The following is a 22,018-nucleotide window of genomic DNA, read 5'->3' on the forward strand; positions in this document are numbered from 1 at the left end:
AACTGTTAGTACAGCTGAAACAACTACACCAGCCACAACAACTGAGAGCACAACTGTTAGTACAGCTGAAACAACTACACCAGCCACAACAACTGAGAGCACAACTGTTAGTACAGCTGAAACAACTACACCAGCCACAACAACTGAAAGCACCACTGTTAGTACAACTGAAACAACTAAACCAGTCACAACAACTGAGAGCACAACTATTAGTACAGCTGAAACAACTACACCAGCCACAACAACTGAGAGCACAACTGTTCGTACAGCTGAAACAACTACACTAGCCACAACAACTGAGAGCACAACTGTTAGTACAGCTGAAACAACTACACCAGCCACAACAACTGAGAGCACAACAGTTAGTACAGCTGAAACAACTACACCAGCCACAACAACTGAGAGCACAACAGTTAGTACAACTGAAACAACTACACTTGCCACAACAACTGATAGCACAACTGTTAGTACAACTGAAACAACTACACCAGTCACAACAACTGAGAGCACAACTGTTAGTACAACAGAAACAACTACACCAGCCACAACAACTGAGAGCACAACTGTTAGTACAACTGTTAGTACAGCTGAAACAACTACACCAGCCACAACAACTGAGAGCACAACTTTTAGTACAACTGAAACAACTACACCAGCCACAATAACTGAGAGCAGAAGTGTTAGTACAACTGACACAACTACACTAGCCACAACAACTGAGAGCACAACAGTTAGTACAACTGAAACAACTACACCTGCCACAACTGAGAGCACAACTGTTAGTACAACTGAAACAACTACACCAGCCACAACAACTGAGAGCACAACTGTTAGTACAGCTGAAACAACTACACCAGCTATAACAACTGAGAGCACAACTGTTAGTACAACTGAAACAACTACACCAGTCACAACAACTGAGAGCACAACTGTTAGTACAGCTGAAACAACTACACCAGCAACAACAACTGAGAGCACAACTGTTAGTACAGCTGAAACAACAACACCAGCCACAACAACTGAGAGCACAACTGTTAGTACAGCTGAAACAACTACACCAGCCACAACAACTGAAAGCACCACTGTTAGTACAACTGAAACAAGTAAACCAGTCACAACAACTGAGAGCACAACTATTAGTACAGCTGAAACAACTACACCAGCCACAACAACTGAGAGCACAACTGTTCGTACAGCTGAAACAACTACACTAGCCACAACAACTGAGAGCACAACTGTTAGTACAGCTGAAACAACTACACCAGCCACAACAACTGAGAGCACAACAGTTAGTACAGCTGAAACAACTACACCAGCCACAACAACTGAAAGCACCACTGTTAGTACAACTGAAACAACTAAACCAGTCACAACAACTGAGAGCACAACTATTAGTACAGCTGAAACAACTACACCAGCCACAACAACTGAGAGCACAACTGTTAGTACAACTGAAACAACTACACCAGTCAAAACAACTGAGAGCACAACTGTTAGTACAACTGAGACAACTACACCAGCCACAACAACTGAGAGCAAATCTATTAGTACAACTGACACAACTACACAAGCCACAACTACACCAGCCACAGCAACTGAGAGCACAACAGTTAGTACAACTGTTAGTACAGCTGAAACAACAACACCAGCCACAACAACTGAGAGCAGAACTGTTAGTACAGCTGAAACAACTACACCAGCCACAATAACTGAGAGCACAACTGTTAGTACAGCTGAAACAACTACACCAGCCACAGCAACTGAGAGCACAACAGTTAGTACAACTGTTAGTACAGCTGAAACAACAACACCAGCCACAACAACTGAGAGCAGAACTGTTAGTACAGCTGAAACAACTACACCAGCCACAATAACTGAGAGCACAACTGTTAGTACAGCTGAAACAACTACACCAGCCACAACAACTGAGAGCACAACAGTTAGTACAACTGAAACAACTACACTTGCCACAACAACTGATAGCACAACTGTTAGTACAACTGAAACAACTACACCAGTCACAACAACTGAGAGCACAACTGTTAGTACAACAGAAACAACTACACCAGCCACAACAACTGAGAGCACAACTGTTAGTACAACTGTTAGTACAGCTGAAACAACTACACCAGCCACAACAACTGAGAGCACAACTTTTAGTACAACTGAAACAACTACACCAGCCACAATAACTGAGAGCAGAAGTGTTAGTACAACTGACACAACTACACTAGCCACAACAACTGAGAGCACAACAGTTAGTACAACTGAAACAACTACACCTGCCACAACTGAGAGCACAACTGTTAGTACAACTGAAACAACTACACCAGCCACAACAACTGAGAGCACAACTGTTAGTACAGCTGAAACAACTACACCAGCTATAACAACTGAGAGCACAACTGTTAGTACAACTGAAACAACTACACCAGTCACAACAACTGAGAGCACAACTGTTAGTACAGCTGAAACAACTACACCAGCAACAACAACTGAGAGCACAACTGTTAGTACAGCTGAAACAACAACACCAGCCACAACAACTGAGAGCACAACTGTTAGTACAGCTGAAACAACTACACCAGCCACAACAACTGAAAGCACCACTGTTAGTACAACTGAAACAAGTAAACCAGTCACAACAACTGAGAGCACAACTATTAGTACAGCTGAAACAACTACACCAGCCACAACAACTGAGAGCACAACTGTTCGTACAGCTGAAACAACTACACTAGCCACAACAACTGAGAGCACAACTGTTAGTACAGCTGAAACAACTACACCAGCCACAACAACTGAGAGCACAACAGTTAGTACAGCTGAAACAACTACACCAGCCACAACAACTGAAAGCACCACTGTTAGTACAACTGAAACAACTAAACCAGTCACAACAACTGAGAGCACAACTATTAGTACAGCTGAAACAACTACACCAGCCACAACAACTGAGAGCACAACTGTTAGTACAACTGAAACAACTACACCAGTCAAAACAACTGAGAGCACAACTGTTAGTACAACTGAGACAACTACACCAGCCACAACAACTGAGAGCAAATCTATTAGTACAACTGACACAACTACACAAGCCACAACTACACCAGCCACAGCAACTGAGAGCACAACAGTTAGTACAACTGTTAGTACAGCTGAAACAACAACACCAGCCACAACAACTGAGAGCAGAACTGTTAGTACAGCTGAAACAACTACACCAGCCACAATAACTGAGAGCACAACTGTTAGTACAGCTGAAACAACTACACCAGCCACAACAACTGAGAGCACAACTGTTAGTACAGCTGAAACAACTACACCAGCCACAACAACTGAAAGCACCACTGTTAGTACAACTGAAACAAGTAAACCAGTCACAACAACTGAGAGCACAACTATTAGTACAGCTGAAACAACTACACCAGCCACAACAACTGAGAGCACAACTGTTCGTACAGCTGAAACAACTACACTAGTCACAACAACTGAGAGCACAACTGTTAGTACAACTGAAACAACTACACCAGTCAAAACAACTGAGAGCACAACTGTTAGTACAACTGAGACAACTACACCAGCCACAACAACTGAGAGCAAATCTGTTAGTACAACTGACACAACTACACAAGCCACAACTACACCAGCCACAACAACTGAGAGCACAACAGTAAGTACAACTGTTAGTACAGCTGAAACAACTACACCAGCCACAACAACTGAGAGCAGAACTGTTAGTACAGCTGAAACAACTACACCAGCCACAACAACTGAGAGCACAACTGTTAGTACAGCTGAAACAACTACACCAGCCACAACAACTGAGAGCACAACTGTTAGTACAGCTGAAACAACTACACCAGCCACAACAACTGAAAGCACCACTGTTAGTACAACTGAAACAAGTAAACCAGTCACAACAACTGAGAGCACAACTATTAGTACAGCTGAAACAACTACACCAGCCACAACAACTGAGAGCACAACTGTTCGTACAGCTGAAACAACTACACTAGTCACAACAACTGAGAGCACAACTGTTAGTACAGCTGAAACAACTACACCAGCCACAACAACTGAGAGCACAACAGTTAGTACAGCTGAAACAACTACACCAGCCACAACAACTGAAAGCACCACTGTTAGTACAACTGAAACAACTAAACCAGTCACAACAACTGAGAGCACAACTATTAGTACAGCTGATACAACTACACCAGCCACAACAACTGAGAGCACAACTGTTAGTACAGCTGAAACAACTACACCAGCCACAACAACTGAGAGCACAACAGTTAGTACAACTGAAACAACTACACTTGCCACAACAACTGATAGCACAACTGTTAGTACAACTGAAACAACTACACCAGTCACAACAACTGAGAGCACAACTGTTAGTACAACTGAAACAACTACACCAGTCACAACAACTGAGAGCACAACTGTTAGTACAACTGAGACAACTACACCAGCCACAACAACTGAGAGCAAATCTGTTAGTACAACTGACACAACTACACAAGCCACAACTACACCAGCCACAACAACTGAGAGCACAACAGTTAGTACAACTGTTAGTACAGCTGAAACAACTACACCAGCCACAACAACTGAGAGCAGAACTGTTAGTACAACAGACACAACTACACTAGCCACAACAACTGAGAGCACAACAGTTAGTACAACTGAAACAACTACACCTGCCACAACTGAGAGCACAACTGTTAGTACAACTGAAACAACTACACCAGCCACAACAACTGAGAGCACAACTGTTAGTACAGCTGAAACAACTACACCAGCCACAACAACTGAGAACACAACTGTTAGTACAGCTGAAACAACTACACCAGCCACAACAACTGAAAGCACCACTGTTAGTACAACTGAAACAACTAAACCAGTCACAACAACTGAGAGCACAACTGTTAGTACAGCTGAAACAACTACACCAGCCACAACAACTGAGAGCACAACTGTTAGTACAGCTGAAACAACTACACTAGCCACAACAACTGAGAGCACAAATGTTAGTACAGCTGAAACAACTACACCAGCCACAACAACTGAGAGCACAACTGTTAGTACAGCTGAAACAACTACACCAGCCACAACAACTGAAAGCACAACAGTTAGTACAACTGAAACAACAACAATTGCCACAACAACTGATAGCACAACTGTTAGTACAACTGAAACAACTACACCAGTCACAACAACTGAGAGCACAACTGTTAGTACAACTGAAACAACTACACCAGTCACAACAACTGAGAGCACAACTGTTAGTACAACTGAGACAACTACACCAGCCACAACAACTGAGAGCAAATCTGTTAGTACAACTGACACAACTACACAAGCCACAACTACACCAGCCACAACAACTGAGAGCACAACAGTTAGTACAACTGTTAGTACAGCTGAAACAACTACACCAGCCACAACAACTGAGAGCAGAACTGTTAGTACAGCTGAAACAACTACACCAGCCACAACAACTGAGAGCACAGCTGTTAGTACAGCTGAAACAACTACACCAGCCACAACAACTGAGAGCACAACTGTTAGTACAGCTGAAACAACTACACCAGCCACAACAACTGAAAGCACCACTGTTAGTACAACTGAAACAACTAAACCAGTCACAACAACTGAGAGCACAACTATTAGTACAGCTGAAACAACTACACCAGCCACAACAACTGAGAGCACAACTGTTCGTACAGCTGAAACAACTACACTAGTCACAACAACTGAGAGCACAACTGTTAGTACAGCTGAAACAACTACACCAGCCACAACAACTGAGAGCACAACAGTTAGTACAGCTGAAACAACTACACCAGCCACAACAACTGAAAGCACCACTGTTAGTACAACTGAAACAACTAAACCAGTCACAACAACTGAGAGCACAACTATTAGTACAGCTGAAACAACTACACCAGCCACAACAACTGAGAGCACAACTGTTAGTACAGCTGAAACAACTACACCAGCCACAACAACTGAGAGCACAACAGTTAGTACAACTGAAACAACTACACTTGCCACAACAACTGATAGCACAACTGTTAGTACAACTGAAACAACTACACCAGTCACAACAACTGAGAGCACAACTGTTAGTACAACTGAGACAACTACACCAGCCACAACAACTGAGAGCAAATCTGTTAGTACAACTGACACAACTACACCAGCCACAACTACACCAGCCACAACAACTGAGAGCACAACAGTTAGTACAACTGTTAGTACAGCTGAAACAACTACACCAGCCACAACAACTGAGAGCAGAACTGTTAGTACAACTGACACAACTACACTAGCCACAACATCTGAGAGCACAACAGTTAGTACAACTGAAACAACTACACCTGCCACAACTGAGAGCACAACTGTTAGTACAACTGAAACAACTACACCAGCCACAACAACTGAGAGCACAACTGTTAGTACAGCTGAAACAACTACACCAGTCACAACAACTGAGAGCCCATCTGTTAGTACAGCTGAAACAACTACACCAGCCATAACAACTGAGAGCACAACTGTTAGTACAACTGAAACAACTACACCAGTCACAACAACTGAGAGCACAACTGTTAGTATAGCTGAAACAACTACACAAGCCACAACAACTGAGAGCACAACTGTTAGTACAGCTGAAACAACTACACCAGCCACAACAACTGAGAGCACAACTGTTAGTACAGCTGAAACAACTACACCAGCCACAACAACTGAAAGCACCACTGTTAGTACAACTGAAACAACTAAACCAGTCACAACAACTGAGAGCACAACTGTTAGTACAGCTGAAACAACTACACCAGCCACAACAACTGAGAGCACAACTGTTAGTACAGCTGAAACAACTACACCAGCCACAACAACTGAGAGCACAACTGTTAGTACAGCTGAATTAACAACACCAGTCACAACAACTGAAAGCACAACTGTTAGTACAGCTGAAACAACTACACCAGTCACAACAACTGAAAGCACCACTGTTAGTACAACTGAAACAACTAAACCAGTCACAACAACTGAGAGCACAACTATTAGTACAGCTGATACAACTACACCAGCCACAACAACTGAGAGCACAACTGTTAGTACAGCTGAAACAACTACACCAGCCACAACAACTGAGAGCACAACAGTTAGTACAACTGAAACAACTACACTTGCCACAACAACTGATAGCACAACTGTTAGTACAACTGAAACAACTACACCAGTCACAACAACTGAGAGCACAACTGTTAGTACAACTGAAACAACTACACCAGTCACAACAACTGAGAGCACAACTGTTAGTACAACTGAGACAACTACACCAGCCACAAAAACTGAGAGCAAATCTGTTAGTACAACTGACACAACTACACAAGCCACAACTACACCAGCCACAACAACTGAGAGCACAACAGTTAGTACAACTGTTAGTACAGCTGAAACAACTACACCAGCCACAACAACTGAGAGCAGAACTGTTAGTACAACAGACACAACTACACTAGCCACAACAACTGAGAGCACAACAGTTAGTACAACTGAAACAACTACACCTGCCACAACTGAGAGCACAACTGTTAGTACAGCTGAAACAACTACACCAGCCACAACAACTGAAAGCACCACTGTTAGTACAACTGAAACAACTAAACCAGTCACAACAACTGAGAGCACAACTGTTAGTACAGCTGAAAAAACTACACCAGCCACAACAACTGAGAGCACAACTGTTAGTACAGCTGAAACAACTACACTAGCCACAACAACTGAGAGCACAAATGTTAGTACAGCTGAAACAACTACACCAGCCACAACAACTGAGAGCACAACTGTTAGTACAGCTGAAACAACTACACCAGCCACAACAACTGAGAGCACAGCTGTTAGTACAGCTGAAGCAACTACACCAGCCACAACAACTGAGAGCACAACAGTTAGTACAACTGAAACAACAACAATTGCCACAACAACTGATAGCACAACTGTTAGTACAACTGAAACAACTACACCAGTCACAACAACTGAGAGCACAACTGTTAGTACAACTGAAACAACTACACCAGTCACAACAACTGAGAGCACAACTGTTAGTACAACTGAGACAACTACACCAGCCACAACAACTGAGAGCAAATCTGTTAGTACAACTGACACAACTACACAAGCCACAACTACACCAGCCACAACAACTGAGAGCACAACAGTTAGTACAACTGTTAGTACAGCTGAAACAACTACACCAGCCACAACAACTGAGAGCAGAACTGTTAGTACAGCTGAAACAACTACACCAGTCACAACAACTGAGAGCACAACTGTTAGTACAGCTGAAAAAACTACACCAGCCACAACAACTGAGAGCACAACTGTTAGTACAGCTGAAACAACTACACTAGCCACAACAACTGAGAGCACAAATGTTAGTACAGCTGAAACAACTACACCAGCCACAACAACTGAGAGCACAACTGTTAGTACAGCTGAAACAACTACACCAGCCACAACAACTGAGAGCACAGCTGTTAGTACAGCTGAAGCAACTACACCAGCCACAACAACTGAGAGCACAACAGTTAGTACAACTGAAACAACAACAATTGCCACAACAACTGATAGCACAACTGTTAGTACAACTGAAACAACTACACCAGTCACAACAACTGAGAGCACAACTGTTAGTACAACTGAAACAACTACACCAGTCACAACAACTGAGAGCACAACTGTTAGTACAACTGAGACAACTACACCAGCCACAACAACTGAGAGCAAATCTGTTAGTACAACTGACACAACTACACAAGCCACAACTACACCAGCCACAACAACTGAGAGCACAACAGTTAGTACAACTGTTAGTACAGCTGAAACAACTACACCAGCCACAACAACTGAGAGCAGAACTGTTAGTACAGCTGAAACAACTACACCAGCCACAACAACTGAGAGCACAGCTGTTAGTACAGCTGAAACAACTACACCAGCCACAACAACTGAGAGCACAACTGTTAGTACAGCTGAAACAACTACACCAGCCACAACAACTGAAAGCACCACTGTTAGTACAACTGAAACAACTAAACCAGTCACAACAACTGAGAGCACAACTATTAGTACAGCTGAAACAACTACACCAGCCACAACAACTGAGAGCACAACTGTTCGTACAGCTGAAACAACTACACTAGTCACAACAACTGAGAGCACAACTGTTAGTACAGCTGAAACAACTACACCAGCCACAACAACTGAGAGCACAACAGTTAGTACAGCTGAAACAACTACACCAGCCACAACAACTGAAAGCACCACTGTTAGTACAACTGAAACAACTAAACCAGTCACAACAACTGAGAGCACAACTATTAGTACAGCTGAAACAACTACACCAGCCACAACAACTGAGAGCACAACTGTTAGTACAGCTGAAACAACTACACCAGCCACAACAACTGAGAGCACAACAGTTAGTACAACTGAAACAACTACACTTGCCACAACAACTGATAGCACAACTGTTAGTACAACTGAAACAACTACACCAGTCACAACAACTGAGAGCACAACTGTTAGTACAACTGAGACAACTACACCAGCCACAACAACTGAGAGCAAATCTGTTAGTACAACTGACACAACTACACCAGCCACAACTACACCAGCCACAACAACTGAGAGCAGAACTGTTAGTACAACTGACACAACTACACTAGCCACAACATCTGAGAGCACAACAGTTAGTACAACTGAAACAACTACACCTGCCACAACTGAGAGCACAACTGTTAGTACAACTGAAACAACTACACCAGCCACAACAACTGAGAGCACAACTGTTAGTACAGCTGAAACAACTACACCAGTCACAACAACTGAGAGCCCATCTGTTAGTACAGCTGAAACAACTACACCAGCCATAACAACTGAGAGCACAACTGTTAGTACAACTGACACAACTACACCAGTCACAACAACTGAGAGCACAACTGTTAGTATAGCTGAAACAACTACACAAGCCACAACAACTGAGAGCACAACTGTTAGTACAGCTGAAACAACTACACCAGCCACAACAACTGAGAGCACAACTGTTAGTACAGCTGAAACAACTACACCAGCCACAACAACTGAAAGCACCACTGTTAGTACAACTGAAACAACTAAACCAGTCACAACAACTGAGAGCACAACTGTTAGTACAGCTGAAACAACTACACCAGCCACAACAACTGAGAGCACAACTGTTAGTACAGCTGAAACAACTACACCAACCACAACAACTGAGAGCACAACAGTTAGTACAAATGAAACAACTACACCTGCCAAAACAACTGAGAGCACAACTGTTGGTACAACTGAAACAACTACACCAGCCACAACAACTGAGAGCACAACTGTTAGTACAGCTGAAACAACTACACCAGCCACAACAACTGAGAGCACAACTGTTAGTACAGCTGAAACAACTACACCAGCCACAACAACTGAAAGCACCACTGTTAGTACAACTGAAACAACTAAACCAGTCACAACAACTGAGAGCACAACTGTTAGTACAGCTGAAACAACTACACCAGCCACAACAACTGAGAGCACAACTGTTAGTACAGCTGAAACAACTACACCAGCCACAACAACTGAGAGCACAACTGTTAGTACAGCTGAATTAACAACACCAGTCACAACAACTGAAAGCACAACTGTTAGTACAGCTGAAACAACTACACCAGTCACAACTGAGAGCACATCTGTTAGTACAACTGAAACAACTACACCAGTCACAACAACTGAGAGCACAACTGTTAGTACAGCTGAAACAACTACATCAGCCACAACAACTGAGAGCACAACAGTTAGTACAACTGAAACAACTACACCTGCCACAACAACTGAGAGCACAACTATTAGTACAACTGAAACAACTACACCAGTCACAACAACTGAGAGCACAACTGTTAGTAAAACCGAATCAACAACACCAGCCACAACAACTGAGAGCACAACTATTAGTACAGCTGAAACAACAACACCAGCCACAACATCTGAGAGCACAACTGTTAGTACAGCTGAAACAACTAAACCAGTCACAACAACTGAGAGCACGTCTCTTAGTACAGCTGAAACAACTACACCAGCCACAACAACTGAGAGCACAACTGTTAGTACAACTGAAACAACTACACCCGTAACAACAACTGAGAGCACAACTGTTGGTACAACTGAGAGCACAACTGTTAGTACAGCTGAAACAACTACACCAGCCACAACAACTGAGAGCACAACAGTTAGTACAACTGAAACAACTACACCTGCCACAACAACTGAGAGCACAACTGTTAATACAACTGAAACAACTACACCAGTCACAACAACTGAGAGCACAACTGTTAGTACAGCTGAAACAACTACACCAGCCACAACATCTGAGAGCACAACAGTTAGTACAACTGAAATAACTACAACTGCCACAACAACTGAGAGCACAACTATTAGTACAACTGAAACAACTACACCAGTCACAACAACTGAGAGCACAACTGTTAGTACAGCTGAAACAACTACACCAGCCACAACAACTGAGAGCACAACAGTTAGTACAGCTGAAACAACTACACCAGTCACAACAACTGAAAGCACCACTGTTAGTACAACTGAAACAACTACACCAGTCACAACAACTGAGAGCACAACTGTTAGTACAGCTGAAACAACTACACCAGCCACAACAACTGAGAGCACAACTGTTAGTACAACTGTTAGTACAGCTGAAACAACTACACCAGCCACAACAACTGAGAGCACAACTTTTAGTACAACTGAAACAACTACACCAGCCACAATAACTGAGAGCAGAAGTGTTAGTACAACTGACACAACTACACTAGCCACAACAACTGAGAGCACAACAGTTAGTACAACTGAAACAACTACACCTGCCACAACTGAGAGCACAACTGTTAGTACAACTGAAACAACTACACCAGCCACAACAACTGAGAGCACAACTGTTAGTACAGCTGAAACAACTACACCAGCTATAACAACTGAGAGCACAACTGTTAGTACAACTGAAACAACTACACCAGTCACAACAACTGAGAGCACAACTGTTAGTACAGCTGAAACAACTACACCAGCCACAACAACTGAGAGCACAACAGTTAGTACAACTGAAACAACTACAATTGCCACAACAACTGAAAGCACCACTGTAAGTACAACTGAAACAACTAAACCAGTCACAACAACTGAGAGCACAACTGTTAGTACAGCTGAAACAACTACACCAGCCACAACAACTGAGAGCACAACTGTTAGTACAGCTGAAACAACTACACTAGCCACAACAACTGAGAGCACAACTGTTAGTACAGCTGAAACAACTACACCAGCCACAACGACTGAGAGCACAACAGTTAGTACAACTGAAACAACAACAATTGCCACAACAACTGATAGCACAACTGTTAGTACAACTGAAACAACTACACCAGTCACAACAACTGAGAGCACAACTGTTAGTACAACTGAAACAACTACACCAGTCACAACAACTGAGAGCACAACTGTTAGTACAACTGAGACAACTACACCAGCCACAACAACTGAGAGCAAATCTGTTAGTACAACTGACACAACTACACCAGCCACAACTACACCAGCCACAACAACTGAGAGCACAACGGTTAGTACAACTGTTAGTACAGCTGAAACAACTACACCAGCCACAACAACTGAGAGCAGAACTGTTAGTACAACTGACACAACTACACTAGCCACAACAACTGAGAGCACAACAGTTAGTACAACTGAAACAACTACACCTGCCACAACTGAGAGCACAACTGTTAGTACAACTGAAACAACTACACCAGCCACAACAACTGAGAGCACAACTGTTAGTACAGCTGAAACAACTACACCAGTCACAACAACTGAGAGCACATCTGTTAGTACAGCTGAAATAACTACACCAGCCATAACAACTGAGAGCACAACTGTTAGTACAACTGAAACAACTACACCTGTCACAACAACTGAGAGCACAACTGTTAGTACAGCTGAAACAACTGCACCAGCCCCAACAACTGAGAGCACAACTGTTAGTACAGATGAAACAACTACACCACCCACAACAACTGAGAGCACAACTGTTAGCACAGCTGAAACAACTACACCAGCCACAACAACTGAAAGCACCACTGTTAGTACAACTGAAACAACTACACCAGTCACAACAACTGAGAGCACAACTGTTAGTACAGCTGAAACAACTACACAAGCCACAACAACTGAGAGCACAACTGTTAGTACAGCTGAAACAACTACACCAGCCACAACAACTGAGAGCACAACTCTTAGTACAGCTGAAACAACTGCACCAGCCACAACAACTGAGAGCACAACTGTTAGTACAACTGAGAGCACAACTGTTAGTACAACTGAAACAACTACACCAGTCACAACAACTGAGAGCACAACTGTTAGTACAGCTGAAACAACTACACCAGCCACAACAACTGAGAGCACAACTGTTAGTACAACTGAGAGCAAAACTGTTAGTACAACAGAAACAACTACACCAGCCACAACAACTGAGAGCACAACTGTTAGTACAACTGTTAGTACAGCTGAAACAACTACACCAGCCACAACAACTGAGAGCACAACTTTTAGTACAACTGAAACAACTACACCAGCCACAATAACTGAGAGCAGAAGTGTTAGTACAACTGACACAACTACACTAGCCACAACAACTGAGAGCACAACAGTTAGTACAACTGAAACAACTACACCTGCCACAACTGAGAGCACAACTGTTAGTACAACTGAAACAACTACACCAGCCACAACAACTGAGAGCACAACTGTTAGTACAGCTGAAACAACTACACCAGCTATAACAACTGAGAGCACAACTGTTAGTACAACTGAAACAACTACACCAGTCACAACAACTGAGAGCACAACTGTTAGTACAGCTGAAACAACTACACCAGCCACAACAACTGAGAGCACAACAGTTAGTACAACTGAAACAACTACAATTGCCACAACAACTGAAAGCACCACTGTAAGTACAACTGAAACAACTAAACCAGTCACAACAACTGAGAGCACAACTGTTAGTACAGCTGAAACAACTACACCAGCCACAACAACTGAGAGCACAACTGTTAGTACAGCTGAAACAACTACACTAGCCACAACAACTGAGAGCACAACTGTTAGTACAGCTGAAACAACTACACCAGCCACAACGACTGAGAGCACAACAGTTAGTACAACTGAAACAACAACAATTGCCACAACAACTGATAGCACAACTGTTAGTACAACTGAAACAACTACACCAGTCACAACAACTGAGAGCACAACTGTTAGTACAACTGAAACAACTACACCAGTCACAACAACTGAGAGCACAACTGTTAGTACAACTGAGACAACTACACCAGCCACAACAACTGAGAGCAAATCTGTTAGTACAACTGACACAACTACACCAGCCACAACTACACCAGCCACAACAACTGAGAGCACAACAGTTAGTACAACTGTTAGTACAGCTGAAACAACTACACCAGCCACAACAACTGAGAGCAGAACTGTTAGTACAACTGACACAACTACACTAGCCACAACAACTGAGAGCACAACAGTTAGTACAACTGAAACAACTACACCTGCCACAACTGAGAGCACAACTGTTAGTACAACTGAAACAACTACACCAGCCACAACAACTGAGAGCACAACTGTTAGTACAGCTGAAACAACTACACCAGTCACAACAACTGAGAGCACATCTGTTAGTACAGCTGAAATAACTACACCAGCCATAACAACTGAGAGCACAACTGTTAGTACAACTGAAACAACTACACCTGTCACAACAACTGAGAGCACAACTGTTAGTACAGCTGAAACAACTGCACCAGCCACAACAACTGAGAGCACAACTGTTAGTACAGATGAAACAACTACACCACCCACAACAACTGAGAGCACAACTGTTAGCACAGCTGAAACAACTACACCAGCCACAACAACTGAAAGCACCACTGTTAGTACAACTGAAACAACTACACCAGTCACAACAACTGAGAGCACAACTGTTAGTACAGCTGAAACAACTACACAAGCCACAACAACTGAGAGCACAACTGTTAGTACAGCTGAAACAACTACACCAGCCACAACAACTGAGAGCACAACTCTTAGTACAGCTGAAACAACTGCACCAGCCACAACAACTGAGAGCACAACTGTTAGTACAACTGAGAGCACAACTGTTAGTACAGCTGAAACAACTAAACCAGTCACAACAACTGAGAGCACAACTGTTAGTACAGCTGAAAAAACTACACCAGCCACAACAACTGAGAGCACAACTGTTAGTACAGCTGAAACAACTACACTAGCCACAACAACTGAGAGCACAAATGTTAGTACAGCTGAAACAACTACACCAGCCACAACAACTGAGAGCACAACTGTTAGTACAGCTGAAACAACTACACCAGCCACAACAACTGAGAGCACAACTGTTAGTACAGCTGAAACAACTACACCAGCCACAACAACTGAGAGCACAACAGTTAGTACAACTGAAACAACAACAATTGCCACAACAACTGATAGCACAACTGTTAGTACAACTGAAACAACTACACCAGTCACAACAACTGAGAGCACAACTGTTAGTACAACTGAAACAACTACACCAGTCACAACAACTGAGAGCACAACTGTTAGTACAACTGAGACAACTACACCAGCCACAACAACTGAGAGCAAATCTGTTAGTACAACTGACACAACTACACAAGCCACAACTACACCAGCCACAACAACTGAGAGCACAACAGTTAGTACAACTGTTAGTACAGCTGAAACAACTACACCAGCCACAACAACTGAGAGCAGAACTGTTAGTACAGCTGAAACAACTACACCAGCCACAACAACTGAGAGCACAGCTGTTAGTACAGCTGAAACAACTACACCAGCCACAACAACTGAGAGCACAACTGTTAGTACAGCTGAAACAACTACACCAGCCACAACAACTGAAAGCACCACTGTTAGTACAACTGAAACAACTAAACCAGTCACAACAACTGAGAGCACAACTATTAGTACAACTGAAACAACTACACCAGCCACAACAACTGAGAGCACAACTGTTCGTACAGCTGAAACAACTACACTAGTCACAACAACTGAGAGCACAACTGTTAGTACAGCTGAAACAACTACACCAGCCACAACAACTGAGAGCACAACAGTTAGTACAGCTGAAACAACTACACCAGCCACAACAACTGAAAGCACCACTGTTAGTACAACTGAAACAACTAAACCAGTCACAACAACTGAGAGCACAACTATTAGTACAGCTGAAACAACTACACCAGCCACAACAACTGAGAGCACAACTGTTAGTACAGCTGAAACAACTACACCAGCCACAACAACTGAGAGCACAACAGTTAGTACAACTGAAACAACTACACTTGCCACAACAACTGATAGCACAACTGTTAGTACAACTGAAACAACTACACCAGTCACAACAACTGGGAGCACAACTGTTAGTACAACTGAGACAACTACACCAGCCACAACAACTGAGAGCAAATCTGTTAGTACAACTGACACAACTACACCAGCCACAACTACACCAGCCACAACAACTGAGAGCAGAACTGTTAGTACAACTGACACAACTACACTAGCCACAACATCTGAGAGCACAACAGTTAGTACAACTGAAACAACTACACCTGCCACAACTGAGAGCACAACTGTTAGTACAACTGAAACAACTACACCAGCCACAACAACTGAGAGCACAACTGTTAGTACAGCTGAAACAACTACACCAGTCACAACAACTGAGAGCCCATCTGTTAGTACAGCTGAAACAACTACACCAGCCATAACAACTGAGAGCACAACTGTTAGTACAACTGACACAACTACACCCGTAACAACAACTGAGAGCACAACTGTTGGTACAACTGAGAGCACAACTGTTAGTACAGCTGAAACAACTACACCAGCCACAACAACTGAGAGCACAACAGTTAGTACAACTGAAACAACTACACCTGCCACAACAACTGAGAGCACAACTGTTAATACAACTGAAACAACTACACCAGTCACAACAACTGAGAGCACAACTGTTAGTACAGCTGAAACAACTACACCAGCCACAACATCTGAGAGCACAACAGTTAGTACAACTGAAATAACTACAACTGCCACAACAACTGAGAGCACAACTATTAGTACAACTGAAACAACTACACCAGTCACAACAACTGAGAGCACAACTGTTAGTACAGCTGAAACAACTACACCAGCCACAACAACTGAGAGCACAACAGTTAGTACAGCTGAAACAACTACACCAGTCACAACAACTGAAAGCACCACTGTTAGTACAACTGAAACAACTACACCAGTCACAACAACTGAGAGCACAACTGTTAGTACAGCTGAAACAACTACACCAGCCACAACAACTGAGAGCACAACTGTTAGTACAACTGAGAGCAAAACTGTTAGTACAACAGAAACAACTACACCAGCCACAACAACTGAGAGCACAACTGTTAGTACAACTGTTAGTACAGCTGAAACAACTACACCAGCCACAACAACTGAGAGCACAACTTTTAGTACAACTGAAACAACTACACCAGCCACAATAACTGAGAGCAGAAGTGTTAGTACAACTGACACAACTACACTAGCCACAACAACTGAGAGCACAACAGTTAGTACAACTGAAACAACTACACCTGCCACAACTGAGAGCACAACTGTTAGTACAACTGAAACAACTACACCAGCCACAACAACTGAGAGCACAACTGTTAGTACAGCTGAAACAACTACACCAGCTATAACAACTGAGAGCACAACTGTTAGTACAACTGAAACAACTACACCAGTCACAACAACTGAGAGCACAACTGTTAGTACAGCTGAAACAACTACACCAGCCACAACAACTGAGAGCACAACAGTTAGTACAACTGAAACAACTACAATTGCCACAACAACTGTAAGCACCACTGTAAGTACAACTGAAACAACTAAACCAGTCACAACAACTGAGAGCACAACTGTTAGTACAGCTGAAACAACTACACCAGCCACAACAACTGAGAGCACAACTGTTAGTACAGCTGAAACAACTACACTAGCCACAACAACTGAGAGCACAACTGTTAGTACAGCTGAAACAACTACACCAGCCACAACGACTGAGAGCACAACAGTTAGTACAACTGAAACAACAACAATTGCCACAACAACTGATAGCACAACTGTTAGTACAACTGAAACAACTACACCAGTCACAACAACTGAGAGCACAACTGTTAGTACAACTGAAACAACTACACCAGTCACAACAACTGAGAGCACAACTGTTAGTACAAATGAGACAACTATACCAGCCACAACAACTGAGAGCAAATCTGTTAGTACAACTGACACAACTACACCAGCCACAACTACACCAGCCACAACAACTGAGAGCACAACAGTTAGTACAACTGTTAGTACAGCTGAAACAACTACACCAGCCACAACAACTGAGAGCAGAACTGTTAGTACAACTGACACAACTACACTAGCCACAACAACTGAGAGCACAACAGTTAGTACAACTGAAACAACTACACCTGCCACAACTGAGAGCACAACTGTTAGTACAACTGAAACAACTACACCAGCCACAACAACTGAGAGCACAACTGTTAGTACAGCTGAAACAACTACACCAGTCACAACAACTGAGAGCACATCTGTTAGTACAGCTGAAATAACTACACCAGCCATAACAACTGAGAGCACAACTGTTAGTACAACTGAAACAACTACACCTGTCACAACAACTGAGAGCACAACTGTTAGTACAGCTGAAACAACTGCACCAGCCACAACAACTGAGAGCACAACTGTTAGTACAGCTGAAACAACTAAACCAGCCACAACAACTGAGAGCACAACTGTTAGCACAGCTGAAACAACTACACCAGCCACAACAACTGAAAGCACCACTGTTAGTACAACTGAAACAACTAAACCAGTCACAACAACTGAGAGCACAACTGTTAGTACAGCTGAAACAACTACACAAGCCACAACAACTGAGAGCACAACTGTTAGTACAGCTGAAACAACTACACCAGCCACAAAAACTGAGAGCACAACTGTTAGTACAGCTGAAACAACTGCACCAGCCACAACAACTGAGAGCACAACTGTTAGTACAACTGAGAGCACAACTGTTAGTACAGCTGAAACAACTACACCAGCCACAACAACTGAGAGCACAACAGTTAGTACAACTGAAACAACTACACCTGCCACAACAACTGAGAGCACAACTGTTAGTACAACTGAAACAACTACACCAGTCACAACAACTGAGAGCACAACTGTTAGTACAGCTGAAACAACTACACCAGCCACAACAACTGAGAGCACAACAGTTAGTACAGCTGAAACAACTACACCAGCCACAACAACTGAGAGCACAAGAGTTAGTACAACTGAAACAACTACACTTGCCACAACAACTGATAGCACAACTGTTAGTACAACTGAAACAACTACACCAGTCACAACAACTGAGAGCACAACTGTTAGTACAACTGAGAGCAAAACTGTTAGTACAACAGAAACAACTACACCAGCCACAACAACTGAGAGCACAACTGTTAGTACAACTGTTAGTACAGCTGAAACAACTACACCAGCCACAACAACTGAGAGCACAACTTTTAGTACAACTGAAACAACTACACCAGCCACAATAACTGAGAGCAGAAGTGTTAGTACAACTGACACAACTACACTAGCCACAACAACTGAGAGCACAACAGTTAGTACAACTGAAACAACTACACCTGCCACAACTGAGAGCACAACTGTTAGTACAACTGAAACAACTACACCAGCCACAACAACTGAGAGCACAACAGTTAGTACAACTGAAACAACTACACCTGCCACAACAACTGAGAGCACAACTGTTAGTACAACTGAAACAACTACACCAGTCACAACAACTGAGAGCACAACTGTTAGTACAGCTGAAACAACTACACCAGCCACAACAACTGAGAGCACAACAGTTAGTACAGCTGAAACAACTACACCAGCCACAACAACTGAGAGCACAAGAGTTAGTACAACTGAAACAACTACACTTGCCACAACAACTGATAGCACAACTGTTAGTACAACTGAAACAACTACACCAGTCACAACAACTGAGAGCACAACTGTTAGTACAACTGAGAGCAAAACTGTTAGTACAACAGAAACAACTACACCAGCCACAACAACTGAGAGCACAACTGTTAGTACAACTGTTAGTACAGCTGAAACAACTACACCAGCCACAACAACTGAGAGCACAACTTTTAGTACAACTGAAACAACTACACCAGCCACAATAACTGAGAGCAGAAGTGTTAGTACAACTGACACAACTACACTAGCCACAACAACTGAGAGCACAACAGTTAGTACAACTGAAACAACTACACCTGCCACAACTGAGAGCACAACTGTTAGTACAACTGAAACAACTACACCAGCCACAACAACTGAGAGCACAACTGTTAGTACAGCTGAAACAACTACACCAGCTATAACAACTGAGAGCACAACTGTTAGTACAACTGAGACAACTACACCAGCCACAACAACTGAGAGCAAATCTGTTAGTACAACTGACACAACTACACAAGCCACAACTACACCAGCCACAACAACTGAGAGCACAACAGTTAGTACAACTGTTAGTACAGCTGAAACAACTACACCAGCCACAACAACTGAGAGCAGAACTGTTAGTACAGCTGAAACAACTACACCAGCCACAACAACTGAGAGCACAACTGTTAGTACAGCTGAAACAACTACACCAGCCACAACAACTGAGAGCACAACTGTTAGTACAGCTGAAACAACTACACCAGCCACAACAACTGAAAGCACCACTGTTAGTACAACTGAAACAACTAAACCAGTCACAACAACTGAGAGCACAACTATTAGTACAGCTGAAACAACTACACCAGCCACAACAACTGAGAGCACAACTGTTCGTACAGCTGAAACAACTACACTAGTCACAACAACTGAGAGCACAACTGTTAGTACAGCTGAAACAACTACACCAGCCACAACAACTGAGAGCACAACAGTTAGTACAGCTGAAACAACTACACCAGCCACAACAACTGAAAGCACCACTGTTAGTACAACTGAAACAACTAAACCAGTCACAACAACTGAGAGCACAACTATTAGTACAGCTGAAACAACTACACCAGCCACAACAACTGAGAGCACAACTGTTAGTACAACTGAAACAACTACACCAGTCAAAACAACTGAGAGCACAACTGTTAGTACAACTGAGACAACTACACCAGCCACAACAACTGAGAGCAAATCTGTTAGTACAACTGACACAACTACACAAGCCACAACTACACCAGCCACAACAACTGAGAGCACAACAGTTAGTACAACTGTTAGTACAGCTGAAACAACTACACCAGCCACAACAACTGAGAGCAGAACTGTTAGTACAGCTGAAACAACTACACCAGCCACAACAACTGAGAGCACAACTGTTAGTACAGCTGAAACAACTACACCAGCCACAACAACTGAGAGCACAACTGTTAGTATAGCTGAAACAACTACACCAGCCACAACAACTGAAAGCACTACTGTTAGTACAACTGAAACAAGTAAACCAGTCACAACAACTGAGAGCACAACTATTAGTACAGCTGAAACAACTACACCAGCCACAACAACTGAGAGCACAACTGTTCGTACAGCTGAAACAACTACACTAGTCACAACAACTGAGAGCACAACTGTTAGTACAGCTGAAACAACTACACCAGCCACAACAACTGAGAGCACA

The sequence above is a fragment of the Scardinius erythrophthalmus genome (genome assembly GCF_964197995.2).
Source record: "Scardinius erythrophthalmus genome assembly, chromosome: 3".
In the NCBI taxonomy this organism is placed as follows: domain Eukaryota; kingdom Metazoa; phylum Chordata; class Actinopteri; order Cypriniformes; family Leuciscidae; genus Scardinius; species Scardinius erythrophthalmus.